This window comes from Lepisma saccharinum, chromosome 6 (genome assembly GCF_977018435.1).
Source record: "Lepisma saccharinum chromosome 6, izLepSacc3.1, whole genome shotgun sequence".
Classification (NCBI taxonomy): Eukaryota; Metazoa; Arthropoda; class Insecta; order Zygentoma; family Lepismatidae; genus Lepisma; species Lepisma saccharinum.
In genome coordinates, this window is record NC_139234.1 from 70,546,675 (window position 1) to 70,568,754 (window position 22,080).

The 22,080-nt window shown below is 38.0% G+C and overlaps 1 protein-coding gene across 2 annotated transcripts in view; it reads left to right on the forward strand.

Annotated features, from left to right (window-relative positions):
• The window catches only part of LOC145988862 (uncharacterized), a 199,664-nt gene that overhangs the window by 2,843 nt on the left and 174,741 nt on the right, over positions 1-22,080 (forward strand). The window lies entirely within an intron of this gene.

Consider the following 22,080-nt stretch of genomic DNA (forward strand, 5'->3'; position numbering starts at 1 on the left):
AAGGAGAATTCGTATGCAGCGTGATTTTCTGAGAGAAAATCTGATTCCATCGTTCCACACATATTTTAAACAATTTTCATCTCCTTAAAGAGCAGGGACGGCGCCAGAAATTTTCGACTGGGTGGGCAGAAGCGCCATATTGATAGATTAGGGTGGGCAGTATAAATGTAAGACCATATATAGTATATGTGTGTATGTAAGTCGTATGTATCACCCCAGGGGTTTATCCAGGATTTTTCCCTTGGGGGCTTGTTGGAAAATGTTGGGGGGGGGTGTAAGTTTTGGGAAGTTAAGTGCATATTTTGGACCGTTTTAAAAATGTTCACCCTAATTCAATTTGTTCATGGATGTTTCTAGAGATTAAAAAAACCCCTCCCTTCCATTCACGTAACATCTGAGAAGAAAAAAGATGTCAAATACAGGAAAATATGGACAATAGATTAATGTTAACATTTCAGTTTAACGTTTCGAGTATTGCTTTCCTTCCGATAATGTTCAGTACTTGATTTAATAAATCGTTAGAGAAAACACAAGGGATGACATTAAAAAACACAAAATTTTAGTAATCATTTCATGCAATTCTTAAGCTAGTTATAAAGAAATTAGGAACACTTGTGCAATATTTTAACTGTATTTGTATCGTTCTTGCCGTAGGTGTAACTCTGAGTTAAACTTGGGGGGGGGGGGGGCAATTGAAATATCAGTGAGAATGCATTGCATGGGTGTGCGTGCACTTGCCTGTCTGAAGTAGTAGTAATAAATACAGATATAATATGACTTAAATAAATTATGACACTGCCAGCAAAGCGAGAAAGAAAATTTTTAGAACTATTTCTTTGCAAACTGAATATGCATATTATTAGTTAAACATAGCGACAGTGTCCCATGATGTTTACTCTTTACAATCTTGCTTTGCTCGTTCGTTGACGACTTCAATATGAAATTCCTTGACCGATTTTGTTCAAAAGCAATATCAGGCAGGCACGTATCCAGGAATTCCTTTCGGGGGGGGCTCAACACCATTTTTTTAAGGAGTATAGTAAGAACCTCACAATTGTATGTTTAAGACCAGTCGTGGCAATTGGGTTCCAAAACGGGGCGGGGGGGGGGGGTGCGGAGGGCGTTGCAAGGAAAGTTTACTTTCTCTTGGTAGCCAAGGCTTAACATTAAGAGGCAGAAAATTTTGAAGCAGAAAAATAAAAAATGGGGAGCAACTATCCCTTAAATCGTTGCCACTGTAAGGCTATCATTTTAATCAGAACGCGAAATCGGAACATTTTTTACCACTCGACTCCTCTGTTTCCATGCATTAATAATGTGTGCCGGAACCATCTCAGTATGTGTGTTTGTCCATTTCTTCTCATCAGGTATAAAAACATCTATGGTATCTTTGAGTGTTTTTACGATGGATGCACGGGATGGACAATCCACTCGACAACGCGAGATCCAAATTGTGGGTTGCGAACTGGACGCAGACAGCTCTCGAATATTTATCTCTGATTCGAGCCTGAACACCACTAACGTGTCTTGTCCTCCCATTTTTTCAGCTCTTATAAAAGCCGAAACCCACCAAATTGTTCAGATTCAGGCCTTAGCACTCACAAGTGTTCAAAAATGCCTGTCACAGCTTCCGTAGTCTTGTTATATATCGGCACGAAACAAAGGAAGTCTTCTCGAATACAGGTGGATCACTAAACAATTAATGCATAATGAAAACCCTTCCGTTCCCAACACATCTAATGTTTCGTCTCCCAGTATGATCAAATGCTTACTCATTTATCTCCAGTGACGTGCCCAAGGGAGGGTTGGTGAGGTAATAACCCCATTTGACCCAGTATTCCTTTTTTTAAAAAAAAAGAAAAGAAAAGAGGAACGTCAAAGACAGTGAAAAAATGGCAAAATCAGGACTGACCACCAACAATAGTATGCGTAACCCCTCTCCCTTCCGAAAATCCTGGGCACGCCTCTCTTTATCTCGGACACATTTTTTAAAATGAACTCACCAGAAGTTTTTATCATCGTATTGGAGATTGAAGTAAGATGCGTTCTTCCTGCAGGTTTGGATATGATCCTTTAGGGTGCTGTCGTCTGCCTGCCTTCCCACCTAACCTTAACAAGGCCCTAATTTTCCATCCTTGTGACTTGGATTTTCAAGACTTAGGAAGGTTTCAGACCGAAGGGACACGCGATACATGTCGATTGTAATGGGCCAATCAACAGCAACGTTTCACACCGTAGCGACACAAAACGCCGCACAAACCTAATCTTCAGGCGACATGGTGTGAAATCTCCCTTATTAGGCCACTGTCATTGTCACCTTGAAGTAGTAGCTCTTGTTGACCACAGAAAAAAAGTATCCTCAACCGGTGATAATGCTCCTCAGTTTTCTTCTCTCCTATATTTTCTGTGCTTGTTCACTATACAGGCAACACCTTACGATTTGATATACACAGGACATGTACTATGTAGACATTGTAACGAAAAATCGGTTGAAGTCAAGGATGACTAGGTGGCTCAGTTGGTAGAGCCCTGATTTGGGTCCTGGTAGAGCGTGCAATTTCCGCCTAAAATGTCTACATTGCTTTCTCTTCTCGACATTCATAAAATTTTCGGCTGTCTCTTTATGGTAGTTAAGTGTTTGAATGTGTTTCGAACCCAGTAGGCTTAAACAAAAGTATTTTTTTATATCATGAAATTCTCAGACTGCATATAAGAAGTTTAGTTCTGGCAAAACTAAATCATCACTCAAAACTTTGATTTTCAGTTGATCTATGCAGTTTAATATCCGGTACTGATGAAATATTCACTTTAGAGAGAGAGAGGCCTTGATCTCTTCGGCCCTCGAACCGAGCTAGCACTTCTCTGAGGCCCCGGATGTTCTGCTGTCGTCAATGTCTTCATTTTCGAATCACTATATCTTATAAAGCAACCAGAGGACGCTGACTGATCTGATCACCAATCGACTGTATGAATTGTCACACTTACCTCTGAAATCTCATTAACTGATTCTTTGTACAGATCAATCGAAAAATTGAATCGGAGTATTTATATCCTCATTATATTGTAGAACGTTCCGCAGATAAAACGATTCGTTAATATCGCCAGTAATTGACTCCTTCTCTCATTCAAGAACGTACCCTCTCCCGCCTTCCAGAGATTAGAAATTACAACGAATCGCCCTACGTGTGGCTCTACCTTTGTTGTGCAGCTTCCAAATGCTGGCAAGTCTCTACATAGTCCTCAAGTTTGCTGAGACATCACCGAAAGCGCAAGAAAAGTGTACGTGCAATATTACCAACAACAGAGTTATAGAACATTCTTCGTCTTGCCTCGATACTTGTCTATCTCCTTAAATCATCCTCACATTATTCAAAAAGCCAAAAACCTGATTTTATCTAGTGTAAAATAAAAAAAATCCTGGGAAGGGGGCCTCGAGCCACATCAACCCCACCTTGGATACGTGCTATTAACAATAACAGGGTTATAGAACATTCTCCATCTTGTCTCGATAATTATTTCTCCCAAATTATCATGACATTATTCAAGAAGCCAAAATCCTAATTTTATCTAGTGGAAACAGAAAAAAATCCTGAAGGGGGGCTCAAGCCTCCTGATTCCCACCTTGGATACGTGCTATTGACAATAATAGGGTTATAGAACACTCTCAGTCTTGTCTCGATAATTATTTCTCTCAGATTTATAAATTTATTATCTTCACATTATTCAAGACGCCAAAAATCTAATTTTATCTAGTGTAAATTTAAAAATTTCCTGAGAGGGGGGGGGCTCGAGCCACCTCATCCCCACCTTGGCTACGTGCTATTAATAATAACAGGGGTATAAAACATGCTCCGTCTTGCCTCGGTAATTATATCTCTCCTTACATTATTTTCACATTATTTAAGAAGCGAAAAACCTAATTTTATCTAACGTAAAGTGAAAACTTTCCTGGGGAGAGGGTCGAGCCCCCTGTGCCCCATCTTGGATACGTGCTATTATCAATTACAGGGTTACGGAACATTCTCCGTCTTGCCTCGATAATTATTTCTTTCCTTAAATTATTGTCAGATTATTTTATTTCACACCACAAGAAACAAAAAAACTCATTTTATCTAGTGTAAACCTAAAACTTTCGGGGGGGGCTCGAGCCCCCTAAGCCCCCCTCTGGATACGTGCCTGATATCAGGTATCTATCAAACGTGCATCCCAACTTCCCACTATATTTTAACGTCTTCATGGCCATGCTATAAATATATTGGGTTTCATTACTTTATTTCAGTTTGTGAATCATCGTTTTAACAGAGATTTGAAAACACCAGCAGAATTTGGAACTCACTCGCTACATAGAACTATTAAAATTATACATGCACATTGCTAGGAGAAATCATGATAACGGTGTGGTATAATGAAAACACATTTCTTCAACTTTACAGGAGAAACTACTTACGGAACTGAGTTTCTGTAGACTTTAGGATGCTCGTGGAAGTGTTTTCTCCCTTCATTCAACTTATTTGGCCGGTAAATCATGTATTTTTCGCAGTGACGTGCGGTGACGTCGACACTTGGGGTAGCAGTCAGTGGCGTGCTCAAGGGGGGGGGGGTTGGTGTGAGTCACACCCCTCCTCTCTTTAGGGCCAGTATTCCTTCAAAAAAGAAGAATGTCAATAACAGGAAAAGATTGCAAAATTATGAATGAGTACTAGAAAAAAGTACACCTAAACCCCACCCACATTCGAAAATAAAAAAACTATTTGATTTGACTCTAAGCCAGAGATCCTGGGTTCGAATCTCGGATTGGCCATTTGTGTTCTTTGTGTGTGTTCCTTCATCTATTTTGTTGTACCAAAGGTGGCGGAAAAGCGAAGTAAAATAAACCAATTTGAGCAATCAATCAATGATTTGATTTCATTTTTGTTACTTAGCGTCGCTTTTTTGTCACATTTGGTTAATTGTGAAGATGATACGATGAAACTGATGAAGGGACGAGCATAGGGAACGCCCATGCCCGGGTCGGGGTTCGAACCCGGAACGCCTGGTGTCGTAGCGCGCTGTGATAACCACTCCCCCGCGCTTGGTTGATTTGGTGACAGGAAACAAAACACAACACACTTTTTTGTAGTTTCTTCAATGATATTCATTTGACTTTTTGAGTTCTGAGATACATTTTTCATTCCAAATTATTTCATTATTCACTGCAACACATAGGACAAGAATGCGCACTCATCACGGGTTCGAATCCTGACCTGGATTGTTCATATGAGGTCCCTTCACCAATTTCATCATATCATCACTCAATCCTCATTTTCGCGATAACCAAATGTGGCAGAAAAGCGAAGTAAAATAAACCAAACCAACAACAATATGAACACGCGTTCTCTTGCCCAAATAAATACATCCGTATTTATTACTGTTACAGGCCAATATATTAGTATATTTAAATAAAACACTACTAAAACTAGAGTCAGAGAGAGCCTGAGCAAATATTTGTAATTTAATCATTATATATTCCATATTTGAAAAAGAAAAAAAGAAAGAAAGCATAACATTATTGTCTGCACATAACACGTTCCCATTTTATAAATAATAAAACTACATCCCATATTATACATACATATTGTACAACGTGTAAAAGGTTGTGTAAATACAGAGAACATAAGTACTGCAGAAAATTTTACCCTGTGTTCTTTAGAGGATTTACAAAAAAAATATGAGAAACCAATCCCCTATCTGTCCTATAGGAGATAGACTGGGGGACCTGAAAGCCTGGGCTTTCAACCATTGCAGCGGGGGGGGGGGGGGGCGTGGGGGCAAGGGAAGTAGAGGTCGAAATCTTCCTTTTCCTTGGGCCGGCCGTTTCTACCTGGAAACTGGCCTGGCTGAAGAAGAGCGAGCTAGGGTATCCAGTCTGCTTTGCCCGCGGAGAACACCGATGGACGAGAAGTGCGTGGAAAAGAAGGTGTTGCATATGAGCTGTGGTGGCTTTAAGAAGACAATAAATATTGTGATTTGAATATAATTCGAGATGTGAGATGGATTGATCTATCTCTGCTAGACTAGCTACTCCTCAGTGCACGTCACTGATTTTTCGACATTAATGTATCTCCGATGCACAATAGCTATTGGCACCATTACCGTCGACTACGTGAATCAAATGAGTATAATTTAACAATACAGGGAATTTATCCAATTTGTTTGAAATTTGGGATACATACTAATTTGGGCCTCGTAATCACGAATCTGCACTTAAAATTTGGCGCTTATTTGGGGGCAGGTAAATCCTACCAATTTCTAACATGCCTTTAACAGGGACTCTATAGAGAAAGCCGGGGAGCCGGAGCGGAGGCGGGACAGCGTTAGCGGTTGGGGACGGTAGGTCAATTACCCCAGGGGCGGAGCCCGGAATCGGTGGGAAATTTGGAAATCGAGGGTGTAGAAATAAGAACTTAATTTCGATTATTTTGCTATTTCCACGTGTGAGCGCCAAATTTTCACTGCAGATTCGTGATTAGGGGGCCAAAATTAGTGAGTATGCCGAATTTCAAACAAAATGGAGAAATTTCGGGTATAAACCGTGTTAAAAATGTAAACATAAACATTTGTGAGGTCTAGCCCGGTCCCCCCCGGAACTTCCGGTTTAGGCCAGTCCCCGTTGTTGCCAGTGCAGATTCACCGGCATACGAAGTAAGAAATGAGCGCTTGTTTTCATCAGTTGTGCGACGATAGTCAAGAAAGGTATTTGTTACAGTTCTACTATGAAGGAGTGGACGTCTAGAATCCGTCTGATGATCAACTGCAGAGCAAATTATTAAAATATGACGTGTCTTTGTGGCCGCCAGTTGTACTACGTACAGTGGGATTCACAAGTATTGCTCGGCAAATTGTCCACAACTATTTTCATTGATTTTTTTCTCTTGTATCCTACGTGTTTTTAAGAAATTATTTTTATGTATGCTGGTACAGAGGTTGTCAGCAGCTTGTTTCGGGTTTTGTTTCAATTATTTAAGCTCTCATTAAGTAAAACAAACTGAGTGAATATGGTGATGGACAATTTGCTTGGTATTACTTATGGATCCCACTGTACGTACACGTATCAAATGTACACTGGCGAACTTTAAAAAAAGGTCTCCCTCCTCTTAGTTAGATTGGAAGCAACAAACAAAAACCGATATTGAATTGGAAACACTCCAGCGTCAGTGCCGAAACTCTATGCAAGATAAGGAAGAGCTAGCTGCACCTGTCAGTCGTGAACACCACACAGAAGAGCAATGTTAACCATGAGTCATCAAGGAATTAGCACAGCGTTTCTTTCTGTGGTCATTCGGTCTCGGAAGAAATATTCTTGTCAATGATGAGCTCTCAAGAAATCAGGTTCTGAGCTGGCGATTTATTTCCTTCATGAATGAAAATAGGTTGTTCATTTTTTCGTTTTTTTTCTCTCTTTTGCCATTAGCTCTAAAACAAATATAAAAAGAAAACGAGCAAAGGAGGTCGTTTCTTTCGGCACGTGACAGGCATATGTGGTAACTTTGCTATTTTTACGACCATATTATATCCCTCTTGTTTACTTTCAACGATAAGGACGAATGTTGGAGTGACCAGAAAAAATGTACGAACACAATAAGCTCTTAAATATTACCCACGCTTCGAAAATAGATTCCGGCCCCAGTGACAGAGTGATTATCACATCACGCTACGACGCCAGGCGTCCCGCATTCGAATCCTGGCCTGGGCATGGATTTGTGAGTGTCCATTCATCAATTTCATCATATCGTCACTCATCCCCATATTTGATTGAGTTTGTGTTTGAAGTCCACTTTATGCACAGTAAGGCTAATCGGGACTGGACCTACAGTTTAAAGTGGGATCCGAACCATTATGTGCCTCCACCGGGTATCGAACCCGGGAACTCTTGATCACAAGGCGACGATGCTACCACTGCGCCATCGGGGAGCCTCCCCCATATTTGCAACTTAGCCAAAAGTGGCACAAGAAGCGAAGTAAAATAAAGCAAATCAATCAATCGAACATAGGGTCTCCGGTTTCATAGAGCAGTATGCAAAGCACTCGGTCATGAAGACCCTCGAAATTGAAATAATAAGTGGAACAAAAAACCTGATATTAGAGTATTTTAAGAGTTTAGGCAGATTAACAATTCACGTCAACCTACAACAATTTCACCTGTATTGTGTGATACATGTTTCTGCCCTAATATAATTGAACGTGCTCATGCGATAATAGTTACACATTTCCGTCTTGCAACACACAACCTCGACTAGGCACGATATGCGCATTTCCTTGCCCCTTTTTTGTATTCTTTTCTATTTAGGATATATTACGTTGCCTTTTTGCCTCTTGGTTAATCCGTGGCGATGAGAATGATTGACCAATTGATAACATGGATGTGATGTGGAAAACATGCCTTAATCATTGTTCGAACTTAAGGCTCCTTCATACATTGACGAAAACGCGCAGTGCAGACGTTCCGTTTTAAACAGATTTTTCAGTTACGAGCAAAGATAGGATCTCGGGGTTTGTTTTCTATCCTTCAGAAAATATGGGTGCGTATCTCCTACAAAGCAGAAATTTATAAAAAGACCCTGCTTAATAAGTAAATTGGGCATAAAAATGGGGAAAACCGTAATTTTCACATGCAATTATCTCGTTAACCACACAAGCTTATGGAAAACTGTTTTGTTGGGGACATGCAATGTTCATTGTACTTGACATTAACATCATCACTGTAGAAGTCAGTTTTCCTATTTTGAGACTGTTTGAGGAAAACGAAACCCTTGCAATACGTAAAAGTGTCCCTGCACTGTGGCGACATCTCGTGCAGATAGTTAGAAGCGTTCTAAACTCCACCCACAGTAGAACGCGGAGGGATACAACAAAATAGCTCGAAGACAAAACACGATCGCGAGAGACAGGGGGAAGTGTGCGTGCGTCAACTGGACGTGTTCAATTGCAAAATATGGGTGACGGCAGCAAGTGTGTTTGACGTAAGATGTGGGCTCCGAGAACAATGAAGTTTCAAGCGCTACAAAATCGCCGGCAAAATAACTACACAGACGTTCACGTATTGTGGAAGGGTTCAGAATGAAATATAAATAATACCTATCCGTTTACTACATCATCAAATGGGGAAGTATTTATCGCTTTCCATTAGACGTTTACATTGTACGTACGTAAACCAGTAACGTTATTTTGAGTAATTCAATTAAACCGGAGTCCTTGGCAAATATTACGCTATAATACGTAGAACAAGTTTGCTGGGGGTCCGGACCCCCCCCCCCCGAAAGGATTATGAAGTACTAAAATTAAATAATGTAAATATACTCCTTTAGCAATTTTTGCATATTCGATGGATAATTTCCTCTGAACGCGTATTGGAGGGAAGGATTATAGCTATAAATATAATACAGCTTTGAAGTATAGCACCCGAAATACTTATCAAGTACTACTATTTTTACTCTGAATATTTTGGAAGGCAATGATTAGGATTGAGATCATAAGGCTTTGAAAGACATAAAGGATTTATTTAGGGCGTCTGGACCCCCTCCCCCAAACGAAAAGATTACCAAGTAATAAAATAATAACAATACTCGTTTAGCATTTGTTGTATATGATGGTTGTTAGCTTTATCTGAAGAGACTGAACTTATTGGAAAGCAAGGATTATATTGGGATAGCACGGCTTTGAATGGTATTACAAAGAAGGTTTATGCATACTACAACTCATAACAATATGTATACAATATCTAACTGAAACTTCACTGTATCTAACATTTATTTCGTTATGCAATTATCGAAATTAAGTGTCCCTTTTCTGTCAAACATGTAACACCTGCACATGCCATCAAGACGAAGAAAGTAACTTTCTGGAAATTTGACGAAGAGCTTAACGCCAATATCATGAACACCACAGATAATTACTATTACCACGTGTAAGGTAATAGTAATTATTACACGGAAGAAGGTACTGTATCTTTGGTCTGTGGACACAGAAAGGTGTTAAAATAGAATACATCCAGAGAGATGATCAGTTCTGGAAGAAGAATATGGAAACGCAGCTACAACAATTCTATGTTGAGTGTCTACTACCAAAACTTGTCTATCCACGGCACACATGTTCAATGCAGATCCGAAATCCCACGAGAATAATCCAAGCCCAAAATAGAAGGGAATAAAAAAAACACCGGCAAACTGATCAAGAAGGAGAATCTTTCTAAACGAGGTAACCTTTGTAGGTAACGTATGCACTGTTTGTGGCATAGTTGGAAGTAGTTATTTCTGGGAGGCCTACACATAACGTACAGCAACAGATTTTACTATAGTAATTATTTAGAGGCTAATTTCTTCATGAATTTGATCTTATTTATGTATTGCAGTGCACAGGAGGCGTTTTGTATAGCAACAGAGAATATGTTTACCTTTGAGACTGATTTTGTCATATAAATTGTTCGCAAAGTATTATTAGCTTATGTAACGTAATGTACAGAAACACAGGGCGCTTTCCAATTATTGTGAGAATTTCGTTGTCATGTATTTGTTCATATTGTATTACATAGTGTATCTACGTGCACTGCTGTTCATGAATATTTAAGAAGCTCATTGTTTCTGTCCGTGTATGATTTCTTTATTTTTTGTAGCCCAGTAATTTTTTATCTGTTTGTCAGATTTTTTTCTTTTCTTGTTATTTGTACTTCAAATAAGCAAAGATTGGAATAGTATACAGGGTGGGCCAGATTCAATTAGGCAGTTTTCGAACATTAGTAACCAATAAATCCAACAGCATACGGAAAAAATTGGAAAGTACATTTTTTGTCAATAGATGACTGGCTGCATCATACGGTATGCTGTGAACGAGGTTGATCGCTGGATTGGCCGTCGAGGGCCTGTGGACTGGCCAGCCCGATCACCCGACATCAACCCACCAGACTTTTTCCATTGGGGTTACCTCAAACACAAGGTGTACGCTAATCCCATTGACAGTGAGCAACATATGCGTGAGGTAATTGTTCAGGAGTTCAAGAATGTTCAGGTTAACATGTGTAGGAAGGCGTGTGAAAATGTTGCTTTGCGTCTACAAGCCTGTGTTGACTTTTATGGTGCCCAGGTCGACCACTATCTTAAAAATCAATGACTTATGTGTGTGTGATTCCATTTTTGTAACAATTTTGTAGCCGTTGGAATTGTTAACATTTGTCAATAAAAATAAAATGAAGAAAAAATAAAAATAACATCTAATCAAAAGCTGCCTAATTGAGTCTGGCCCACCCGGTATATCTACATAAGAAACTGTTACTTAAGCAAGAAAAATAAATGTACCTCGAGAAAAACCAGTCTACTCCGTTCCCTGCAATGTAGATGGCAATGTCTGTTCTCATCATCCCATTCATTACTCTTCACCACGAAATAAACTTTATCTGCAGAAAATAATACAGAAAGCCTACTAATTCAGTAGCGCACAACTTTGCTCTTCCAGTGTGAGCGTTGTTCGTTGTAAAAGCAAAGTTGTAAAACTACAATTTTAGCATACGTGTAGTTAATTGTACATGATCAGAATGATATGTGTATATCTTATGGAACACTGTCCATTCAATGAACCTGTTGTGATCACTGACTGGGCAAACTGAAGAAATGTTTAATTCGTGCTCTGTTTTAAACTAACTAGTGTCACACAAAAATATAAACAGTTCATATTATTAGATTACTATTGTTAATAAATGTTATAATAAAAAGAATGTATTGCCGGCTCCCGTGGCGGAGTGGTTAACACATCGCGCTACGACGCCAGGGTTCCCGGGTTCGAATCCTAGCCTGGGTATTGTTGTATGTGAGCAGTGGCGCAGGAACGTTTTGCATTTGGGGGGGTACAAAATTCACCCTCCCCATATATATATATATATATATATATATATATATATACACGCACACAGACATACTACTTCAAACCAAGTGTCACAATAATAATAATTATTATATTTAATTAAATTAAAATATTAATTAAATATGTAAATTAATTAATAATGAATTATTATTATTACATGAATAGGTAAAATATAGTAAAATAATATAGATATAACAGCACGTATTCATTATCTAGCTTACGTATAGTTAAGATCGACAAGATTTGCATAAAAACAACTGCCCTGGCAAGGAATTTAATGTCAAATAGAAAAATAATTGAATATTTATTAAATAACCAAAAAGGAGTTGGATCCAATTAATGAAAAGTAAAGTTCCTGATTAATATTTTATGGATGATATTAGTAGTGTCCATAAATGTTTGGAACCCTTCAAAGCTGTAGTATATGCGTCAAATTCCTTGCTTACAATAAATTCAGCGGAAATAATCATCGAACAAAAGCTAAACAATATTTTGATTATTTACTTTTACTACTTGTTAAGTCTTTCGGGGAGGGGGATCAGGAACCCCCCGTTAAATACGTCCTTCATATCTAAGTATAATGTGAAATATTATATTTTAGAACAACACACACATTCGTGTTATTTAATGCATATTTTGCATAAATATTTTTTTCTTTGTTTTCTTAGAATTAAAAAAAAAAACAGATTTTAAAACCAGATGAAAATTCTGAAACATGTAAAGCTCTGGACCTCGTTCGGGGTTTGTTTTAATTTAACGGAACGGGAAATCAGGAGTTTTAACTGTGAAAATTGCGAACAAAGATATATCTATTCATTTTAATGCAGGTTGAGATTAAAGGGGATGAGGAGGATCTTGGGACACCCCAACCAGAAATAATCATCTCCCACCCAATGGATATAGAAATTACATTATTAAATATATAATACTCATGGAGTTCCACTTCAGTTCTTTTCATTCTAATTTTAAAGTGCCATAGCTACGCATAAAAATATCTTAAACAATTTATGGCAGATGTGTACCACATCCAATGCCTTTGAGAAGCCATGTATTTGGTATTTTCTCAGACACCTACAGGGCGTTGTATTAAAAAAGAAAATAAAACTCGAGTTGAGATGGTTCCCGATCAACTCGTAAGAAGTCTAAGTTTGAAATATTTGTGAAACATTTGACAAAGCATTTATTTCTTATATAATTACAATTAGCTGTACCTAATGACACTCTACAAGCACTTTATCATTACATATACAAAACTGAAATCCTTCAGATCTCAGAGGAAACTAGAAAAGTTATTTGCTCAAGACATTTTTCTTCTTTTCAATCCTTGGTGGACAATATGAAGAGCAGGCCAAGGTTTCTTTTCGTATGTAATGGTATTAAATGCAGGTGCATGCGTGTTTTTTTGGGTGACATGTCAATTTCTCGTTTATGTGAAAAGGTAAACTTTAATGTAAGCAAAAGCATGTGCGCGTCACAGTTAAAAATTTTCGCATCTACAGAGAAAATCCAAAACGCATTCCCACCTCGCCGGCCTCCGTGACGATGGGGGTTAGAATAACGCGCTATGACGTCAGAGGACCCAGGTTTGAATCCCGGCCTGGGCATGGATGTTATTTGTGAGTGTATATCAATTTCATCATATCATCACTCATCCTCATCTTCGCGATTAGCCAAAAGTGACAGAAATGCGAAGTAAAATAAATAAAATAAATGAATCAAACACCTTGTGAATCCATCCAATCCAAAATATACCAATAGAACCTGCAGTGAATCTAATTTAAGTAGTGATATTGGTGGTATTATAAACTCAGGAAAGTATGAACCCCCCTCAAGCAGATTTTGCTACACTTAAAACAGGCTCAACATGCCCATATGAGCTTTTTGCTCTAGTGTGGAACCCTGTCTAATCCAAGATTTTTGTAAAAATGCCCTCGGGAATTTCTCAGAAAGTATGAACCCCCTCAGATTGATTTGCCTATACTTATAAAAGGTACTTCTGTGAGATTGTTGTCCATAAACCTGTCAAAAATATGCTCTTCTTGATATTGTATGATATCTTAAGTATAGTAACTGTTATAGTGCCCTAGCATGTATAGATTTCAAAATTTTGTTAATATTGTATTTTTCAGAAAATTCTATTTATAAAAATTAGGCATTTATAGCTTAAATATTGCATATATCAGAAAAATTATAGAGACATAAAATGTAGAGAATCTCGAGTAGAATATGTATACAAAATTTCAAGTCTCCAGTACTAATAGTTTTTGAAAAATCTCAAATTTAAACAAATTATCGATTTTTTCAAAAAAATTCTAAATCTCATCCAGAATTCAAATATGCAACTCCCATGCCTCTATCTTGAAAAATGGGCAAGTTATTCACGATCTAGAGAACTGTAAAATATTTTGAAAAATTTATAGAGACCAAAAAGTTGCATCTTGCCATGCTGAGTCCAAAGCAACAAACCCCATGTTTCTAGGATTCATGGTTCTCAAGATATTAGAGAAATAAAATTATCCCAAAATTTCAGTATGTTGTTCAGGGGACCCGCGGTAGGTTTGTTATATGATGTCCCAGACCTCAACAGCTCCCGTGCTAGGAAATCAATATATTGATTCTCAACTCCCACCTTGCTGGGGGAAAACAAATAGTATTATTACCTTCAGCAACTCTTATTAGTTCCTCAGATTCCTGCGGCGCGGCGCTGGCAGCACCGAGGTGGGATTAATACTTGAGCAAGTTCCTCAGATTCCCGCAGAGCATGGCGCGGCGCTGTAGGATGGGGCAGCACCAAGGGGTATGGGATCAATTCTTGAACGATGTGTGCGCATGGCAGCCCCGAGGTACAAGATCAATACTTGGAGCGGCGCAGCGATCCTTTACAAAATTGATTAGTTCCAGACAATTCCACCGCCCCGCCGGGGCATGGCGCTGCGGTATGGATTGCGTGTACGCTCAGCAGAAAAACGGGATGTACGCTCAGAAGAAAATACTTCAGCAAAAAATATTAGAGAAGAGCTCATGTTTCTGAATGCACCCCCAACACACCCCCACCTACCCCCAACCCACCCCCAACACACCCCCAACCTACCCCTACCCACCCCCAACCCACCCCCAACACACCCACCCACCCACATCCATACATATTTACTTCCCGGTCCACTTCTATTGCATCATGTTGTGCAATATTAATTGATTAAATGGTTATGACATAATGTGATGATGTGGTGTTTTCTGATTGGCTCTGTAAATCTATATAAGCCAGGGCACAGTGCAGATTCTTCACCATTGCTGGATCGGCAGTGGAACCCACAAGTGGGGGATAGAACCTGAACAGGCTCCACCAAAGTATAGGAGACTTGAAGCATATAATTTGGCGGAATAACCCAAGTAAGGTCATAGATACAATATACACTGTTACAATAAAAGCCAATTTTTGGCAGGGGGGCCAAAGTGGTTCCTAAATACAAAATAATTAATATCTCAAGAACTAATTGACATAGAGCTATGCAGTTTTTTTTGTCTGCACTGGAATAACCCAAGTAAGGTCATAGAGACAATATACACTGATGCAATAAAAGCCAATTTTTGGCAGGGGGGCCAAAGTGCTTCCTAAATACAAAACTCAAGAACTAATTGACATAGAGCTATGCAGTTTTTTTGTCTGCACTGAACCCAACTGATATTTTTATCCAGCATAGAGTTTTGATTTGAAACCCAAGAAATTGTATATAAATACCAAAGCCAAAAATATTAAGTGTATACAGACCTACACACACACACACACAAATCACACTGCTGAACCCAACTGATATTTTTTATCCAGCATAGAATTTTGATTTGAATCCCAGGAAATTGTATATAATAAACAACAACAAAAATGCCAAGTCAAAAATATTGTAATCAATGCAATAAGAATATATCCAGCCCCAATTGGGCCAAGCACCAAAAGATTTGTAACCCGGACAAATACAGAACTCCCACAAAAATTTGCCCCAAATGCAATAGAAAATATAGCATGCAATATTTCACATATAAACATAAAGATACTTGCTCTGCACAGTTATCAACACAACCATCCACATCTGGTCTGAAAAGAAAGCATGAAGCACCTCTTAATGCCAGAGCAGCAAAGCAGCCACGCTATGAACCCATCCGTAGCAGTTTTAACGGCCAATTAAGAGATCACCGTTTTGTATCAGAGTCAAGATGTGGCATTGAGAATTTCTTGAACAGTGTAAATCCTAATGTGCAGGCAATTCTTAATGCACAAAATGGCTCTTATAAGCTCTCCCTCAAATTGTTTGTACAATATAAGAAGCCAAATGGCACAAAATTTACACAGCCCCACATAACAGAAACTGTACCGGTATATTCAAATGCAAATTCGGACAGAATAATAAGCAGGTTGATGGAACAACTGAACATTAAACACTCTGAATTTGCAGCAAAAGAGTCTGGATGGAGCCTATTCGGATCTCCGCACAAGTTATATGTTAATATTTCTGAATTCAGCCCATTAAAAGGATCTACATATCTGCCATTACCTGCAAATATTAAAAACAAAAGAGCCGTGGTTAATATTGAAAATACCGACCAGAAATGCTTTTTGTGGTGTATATTAGCTGCTTTGTTTCCAGTTTCAAGGAATCCTGAAAGAATAACTTATTACAAACAACATGAACATGATTTTGACGATGCAATGGAGGGTTTAGAATATCCAATGTCTGTTCAGAATATTGATAAATTTGAAAAAAAGGCCAGGAATATCAATGGCAAACAATTATCTATTAATGTATTTACTTGTTCCACTGGCCGTGACAATTGCTTGATAGATCCTCTCAGAATCAGTACACTTGATGATGAATCTGCTATTCCGATTGATCTGCTCTTAATTGAAGGGGGTGGCACATATCATTACACTCTGATACATAATCTTGAAGCTTTGGTGAGAACACAACTAGACAAATTTAATAGAATATTTAAGTTGTGCAGAAGATGTTTAACTGTTTTAGATGGTAGAAAAATGGTGAAGGGGGTTCGGGAAGAGAGTGCAGAAATTGCTAAAAACAAGTTAATTGAGCATCTGAAATACTGTGGCAACCATAAACCTGTTCATATGGTGATGCCCAATCCAAGTGAAAATTGCAAATTCAAAAAATTTGAAGCCTTGTTGGAACACCCAGCATATATTGTCTGTGATTTTGAATCGAACCTCAAACCTCTTGCATTCTGCAATCCAGATCCTGAAGAATCTGCAATTACACCATACCAGCTACATGAACCTTCCAGCTTTTGTTATATAGTTATACGGGATGGTGTAGCTAGTGAGCCACACTTATACATGGGACCAAATGCCATCAAAATATTTGCACATAAAATAAAAAATGAGTGCCGTGACATAGCATCTAATTTCTTATTAAAATCAAAACCCATGTTGCCTTTAACAGAGAAACAGATTGAGGATTTCAACAATACAGAAAAATGCCCGGTATGTGATTGTGAATTTTCAGATACAAATATCAAGGTTCATCACCATTCTCATACAGATGGTAAATTCTTAATGGCCCTGTGTAATAGCTGCAATATTAAGATCAAGAGACCAAAATTTATCCCCATATTTTGCCATGGAGCATCCAATTATGATTTCCATCATCTGATCAGATATGAGGGGTTTGACAAGCAGAATTTAAATATTTTAGCTGAAAATGATGAGAAATATATATCTATTAGCAAAATAATTAAAGTTAATGGTGTTCCTATTCACATAAGATTTCTTGATTCTTACAGAATTTTACCGGCTAGCCTGGCTACACTGGTAAATCAATTATCTGATGATAAATTCAAAATCACACGTGCATTGTTTCCAAATCAGGACCTGAAATTAATTAGGCGGAAGGGTGTATATCCATATGACTATGTTACAGATTTTTCTAAATTTGATGAATGTTCCCTGCCACCACAAGAAGAGTTTTACAGCAGAATCAGAGGATCTGGAATCACTGATGACGATTATCACCATGCCCAGTTGATGTGGAACAATTTAAAATGCAAGACATTTGGTGATTATCACATGGCATATTTAAAACTTGATGTCACCCTCTCAGCTGATATAATGCAGGCATTCAGAAAATCTTCTATGCAAAATTATGGACTGGACCCAATATATTTTTACAGTGCCCCGGGCCTAGCATGGGCCGCAACGTTTTTAAACACTAACATGCATTTGGATCTGATCCACGATCAAGATAAGTATCTGTTTATGGAGAAATGTATAAGAGGGGGGATGGTGCAATGTTCCCAGAGATATGCCAGAGCAAATAATAAATATATGCCTGATTATGATCCAGCACGGCCATCAAATTATATAGTGTATGTAGATGCAAACAGCCTCTATGGTTATGCCATGATGGATAAATTGCCATATGCAGGGCTTGAATGGGTTGAAAATTTCAATATTGAAGATCTTAAGGATTTTGATGACAGTGACTGTGGCCTCTTCTTAGAGGTTGATCTGACAATTCCTGATGATTTGCACAATAAATTTTCTGATCTGCCCCCAATTCCCGAGGTTCAGTGCTCGCCTGGCTCTAAACAGAAGAAGCTCATGATGACACTGGAGCCGAAACAGGGATATGTCACATATTACAAAAACCTCCAGTTCCTGATGAAACATGGTGTTCAAGTGACCAAAGTTGGAAAAGTCTTAAGGTTCAGGCACTCAAGATGGTTGAAACCATACATTGATACAAATACAGAGCTTCGAACATCTGCAAAGAGCCAATTTGATAAGGGCTTGTTTAAATTGATGGTTAATTCTGTATATGGCAAAACAATTGAAAATGTCAGAAAACATACCGATGTTAAAATAATTACTGACCCCAGCCTGAGTAAAAAATTGGTTGCAAAGCCTAATTTCAATTACAGAAGAATTTATGATGAGCACATGGCACTTTTCAACATGAAGAAAACAAAGATCAAATTTGATAAGCCTATTTATGTAGGGGCTGCAATATTGGAATTGGCCAAATTACATATGTTAACATTGTATTATGAGGTGTTGAAACCTTTTTATGGTGATCGTGTAAAATTGATGTACATGGATACGGATAGTTTTATTCTTGATATTAAAACAGAAGATGTTTATCAAGATATTGCACAGCCTGAATTGTTTCAATATTTTGATACCAGTGAACATACAATAATTCAACCCCACAACAAAAAGGTGCCTGGCAAGTTAAAAGATGAGACACTTGGTGATGTTATTGTGAAATTTGCTGGGTTAAGTGCCAAGGTGTATAGTTTTAAAACATGTAGTGGTGTTGCTGCCAAAAAGGCCAAGGGCATTGGCAAAGTAACTGTTGAAAAAGACCTCCAATTTGAAGATTATGAAAATTGCATCAAATCATGTGGCACAATCAAAACATCAGAAAATAGAATTCAGAGTGAGGATCACTTGTTGACTTCAAATATTGTAAGAAAAGTGGCTCTGGACCCACATGATGATAAGAGATGCATTTTGTCATGTGGCATACATACTTTACCTTGGGGGCATTGTGATTTGAAAAATGGGAATCAATGCCCAATTACAGAGCATGATTTAAAATAAATAAACATGCCTATGAACTTATTTGGGTTCAAAAAACAGGCTATTATGGATCTGCCAACACCACAACCCTCTCCTGATATGCTGTCTAAACTGAGTGGCTTGTTAATTATTCATCTGAACAGCATACTTACAGATGTTGATGATGAAACAGGTAAAACATTGTACATATTTAACAATAATTTAAATCATTACCAATTACCTGTAGGTGGGCAATTGCAATTTATTACAACCCCTGAGGGTGATGTCAAGATTTCAATAGGGAGAAATATTTATAGAATTAAGCACTCAAACATGATTTCTGGCACTGTATATACTGTTTCTGCTGGTGACTGCTTATATATTGAGGTCCCGGGATCATATGACAAGCTTATACCTTTTTTTATAGAATTAAGAATCAGATATTCAATAATAAATAACCACTAAAACAAAAATGCCTAATGATATATTTGGCCACACAAGACATGAAGATCACAGTGATGAGATTCTGATGCTTGATGTCAGAGTCAGGAAATTAAGAAGTGATTTACAAGCTTTACAAACCACACTCAATGCCAGTCTTCAACTAGAAATTACAAATTTGCAATCACAATGCATGGACCCTCTTCTTAAAATTGATTCTGAACTTAAATTATTGCTTCAAAAATATACTGATCTGGCAACATTGGATAATTTTCAAAGTTTGGAAGAAGCTGTAGCAGCTCTTCAAGCCAAATTTAAGACCCAGGCTAACAACTCTGAGCAATTGAAACAACAATTGGAAGAGCAAATAAATAATGTCCAGACACAACTCCAAACAATTGTCAAAAGCATAAAATCACAAGAAGATTTTGATCTAGTGATTTCCACTCTAAAAGAACAGATTCAATCACTACAGATACCTAACCTGGATCCTCTGCACAATGCCATAGCCGAGGTTAAAGAAAAAATTGAGACACTTGAAAATTTTATGAACAATTTGCCATCTTCTGATGCTTTGAATGCAATAACTCGGAGTGTTGCAAATATTAAGCTGCAACTTGAAACATATGAAGATTTTGGAAAAATTCAAAGTACCATAACCCATCTTGAAGGTACAATAGCAGCAGTGCAAAGTGATTTGGCAAATGTACTAGAATCCCGATTGCCTGGGATTGTAGATACCCTTGTTAGTGTCCAGCAACAAATCACAAAGCTTGAAAACCTCAACACTGAATCTGAGCTATCTCATTTTCATCACTTGATCGATGATATCCAAACAAAACTTGAAATTTTACAACAATCAACACCCACTCAGGCAGATATAGCCCTGCTCCAAAATGCTATGCAAAATGTGGCTGATGCTTCTGAATTAAACAATGTAAAATTGGCACTTGAATTTTTACAAAATACAGTATCAAATTTGCCCACATCACAGGAACTTAAAAATATAAAAAGGGCAGTGAATAGGATATTGAAATCAGAAGATATCAAGAATATCCAGACAGAGATCAAACATCTCACTCAGACAGTGGCCACTCTACCAACCAATCAACATATTAATGAACTGCATGCCCTGTTTGAGGATATCAGAAGACAAGTCCATGATCTTACTGCTCAAAATTCAAAATTGGCAGTTGTTGAAAATTTGCAACAAATTGTAGCTAATATCAAGCAACAGCTAGGGACCATGGAATCCAATCAAGCAAATGCTCTGTCTGTTTTTGCCACGCAGCTACAAGAGATTGTGCAACAATACAAGAAACTTATTGTGGACATAAAAATCAAGCCAGGCCATGATGATGTTGTTAGGACCATCAATGAGCACCTTGAATCTGTAACAAGCAGATTGCTTACAGCAGAAAAAGAAATAACAGGCATAATCGAGAATACTAAACATAAAGTAATTCTTGAATTGTACAGTATCCCCAACAAAGAATATGATTCACCATTTACACCAGGTGGCAAAATATATATGCTGTCCCCTGCACAATTTTATTACCAGTTTTTTGTTGGGGGCACATTGAGACCAATCAAGATCAAATATTGGCTTCAACCACAGGCACACCACTACCCTACCTTATCAATAACAAATGCTGATAACAAAGTAAAAATCACCAGTGTGGAATTGGAGGATTTTACAGATCCCAATACATTAGAAACAGCCTATGCTGAAGATGATGGCTCTTTGGAATTTAAAATACAAATAGGGGACAAATTATATTTAGAAAATCCTGCAGTATCAGCTGCTGAACACCCTATAGTTGCAATATTCTTGTTTTCATATTATGTCTAGACAAATTATTGTTGATGAATTACACAGACAAGCCAGACATAATTATAAGAGACTGCCAGTAGTCACAAAGGGCATAGATGATTTATGGCAGAGCGACTTGATTGAGATGGCAAGTGGACAGTTGAAAAACTTAGACAAAATCAACAAGGGCTACAAGTATCTACTCACTGTAATAGACACATTTTCAAAATTTGCCTGGGCTGTGCCACTCAAATCCAAGACTGGAACATGTGTTACAGAAGCCCTCAGGACAATCATCAATCAGAGTGGAAGATCACCGCGCTATTTGCAAACAGATAATGGCAAAGAATTTTATAATTCTGTGTTCCAA